The sequence below is a fragment of the Anastrepha obliqua genome, chromosome 6, assembly GCF_027943255.1.
Source record: "Anastrepha obliqua isolate idAnaObli1 chromosome 6, idAnaObli1_1.0, whole genome shotgun sequence".
NCBI lineage: Eukaryota > Metazoa > Arthropoda > Insecta > Diptera > Tephritidae > Anastrepha > Anastrepha obliqua.
In genome coordinates, this window is record NC_072897.1 from 31,986,169 (window position 1) to 31,988,801 (window position 2,633).

Below are 2,633 nucleotides of genomic sequence, written 5' to 3' on the forward strand. Positions count from 1 at the left end.
AGCTAGAGTTCCTGGGCTTATTGATACAACTTTCCGGAGTCTACTGGTATCCGAAACTCTTTATATCTTTTGACAGAAATGTATGTTGGAATTCTTTGTATCCATCCCACGAGTTAGTTCTCGTCGCTTCATTCTACATAGTTCTGCATTCACTTCTAGGGTTTGCTATATCAGTGGACCACCATGGAGGTTTCGGTTTCCCTCTCCTGCTTTGAAACATCCCCCAATTTGTTCGTCTGTGGGTTGGTTGTAACCAGCTTGCACTGCTTAGCTGGCAATGAAATACTGTACATTAAGTACCTATGGTCTGAGAAGGAGTTGTCTGTAAACACTCTCCAGTCTTTTAAAATTCGCGCATCCCGTTCATTGACATACGTAACTGCACTTTTCGTATTTGTTAGAAAAGTAGGGGTCTCACCAATGTTGCTAATATAAAGATTGTTCCACATATTGAATTCAAAAATGTTCTCACCGCGTGCGTTTTTGTCTGAACTGCCCCAGACAGTTGCATGGTGTGCCATACAATAGAAGGCAAGCTATATTGCCCTTCCGCAGAACATCACCGAAATGATGACGTTCCCCGCATTGCTACATTGTACCAATAAGTTTGAATTAGTACGTTTCTTTACTAATATGCACGACCTGGGCTTACCTTTGTTGGTGATAAGGATCAATTTGTATTCCTATTGTATTGTTCCAACCGCAAACCCAATCTTTCATGCCCTATTCTTTCGGCGAGACGGAAGATGAGTGCGGCTGTGGTCGCCTTACTGTGGTGAAGATTGATTTGTACAATCCTCACTTGTGTTCGTTATTGAAGGGCAACCAACCACGGTTTAGTCTGCATTCTCTACATCGGATGTAGGGTGGAGAGACTCCTCATCCTCCACAGCAGAGAAATTGATTCCACCATTATGACCTCTAAGGAAACCCTTTGAAAGAGTTCACCTACCTTGCCGGCATTGGATACTACATACCTTATCGTTTTCTGCAACAACCTCGTCCGACTACGCTGATGAAATCGTATTCTCTTGCTAGCTACATCCTGTCTGTAGACATGGAGAGTCAGCGCTTGGAAGCCGTAGTTAATCTTCCACTTTCTGCTGGCGAGTGGGTCCAGTGATTCTGAATTGAGGATTATCAAGGCCAGTCTCCTCTTGCCGTCCACTTCGCCAATCTTTTCTACCTTCCAGTCGATGGTAGATAGTTCCGGGTTGCCTAGCTTTATCAGGTTCAGGACTTCCTCTGGATCAGAATGGAAGCCTGAAACCAGGCTCTAGATCTTGGCGGGTTGGGAATATCTTTCCGGGGTACCACATCAAGTTTCGCAATGCGATTATTCGCCAGTGAGAAAAGGTCCATGGAACGTTGATCAGCGCTTGAGAGAACGCACCATCGTGGGAGCTGCGATCAATCACCACCCCTATATGACTTTCTTTCACAATTTACGCGAAAGACTTCCTCGCCGTGACATTAGTCGTCTGAATGGCGGATACCTTAGTTCGCTTGGCTTCAGCCAATGTCCCTTGATTCGATTGCTTGCGCTTGCTTTGCACGGAGTATATTTTAGCCTTCTCCCGGTGTTCGGTATTTACAGTTTCAGCCCACGCCTTGAAGTCTGACTGTTACTCCGTCAGATCCTCCTCTCTGATGTACTTCAGTCTGTCCAGGATTCTGAAGGCCTATTGCCTGGTGCGATAGTACCTTTCCGAAGCACTTATATACTTCGGGGGGTGGGTGCACCCGGGGCAGGGGTAGTGCAAGAAAGGCAAACACCAAAACCCATTGCCTGAGCATTATGGTCCGATGCTGCCGACATTGGTAGAGGTCTTTCTCCTCCCGGAGTTCCAGTGTCACCTCGAGTGACGGAGATAACAAGACCCGCTTGTTTTCTGACAGGGCATCTCTTTCTTCCCAAGGATTTTGTTTCTAGGGTGGGCTACTGCTGGCACCAGACGTAGATGGTATGTCATCTCAAACTTGTCTTATGACTAATTCTCTGTTGGTCTGATAAATCTCTCGCTTATACATGTCAATAAATTTTACATATTAAGCGTTCGTTGAATGGGTTGGTGCGTGATTACCATTCGGAATTCACAGAGAGAACGTTGGTTCGAATCTCAGTGAAACACCAAAATTAAGAAAACATTTTTCTAATAGCGGTCGCCCCTCGGCAGGCAATGGTAAACCTCCGAGTGTATCTCTGCCATGAAAAAGCTCCTCATAAAAATATCTGCCGTTCGGAGTCGGCTTGAAACTGTAGGTCCCTCCATTTGTGGAACAACATCAAGACGCACACCACAAATAGAAGGAGGAGCTCGGCCAAACACCCAAAGAGGGTGTATGCGCCAATTATATATATTTATATATATATATATAATCGTTCGCATCAAACAGCTCGGTACATTTTTTTAGCTCGCAAATGTATATGCATATATAGGATACATACATCGCTACGTACAAAAAGGTTTTGCATGCACGCATATGTTTGGGTTTCGTCAATTTTTTCTATTGCACTGAATATTCACCCCAAAATCTCTCGGTTTTGTCCCCCAAGAAGCGCCCAACGTGGGGCTGTATATCCTGCAAAAAGTGAGACGCTAAATTCGTCATTATCCAACGGCTGGAGCAAT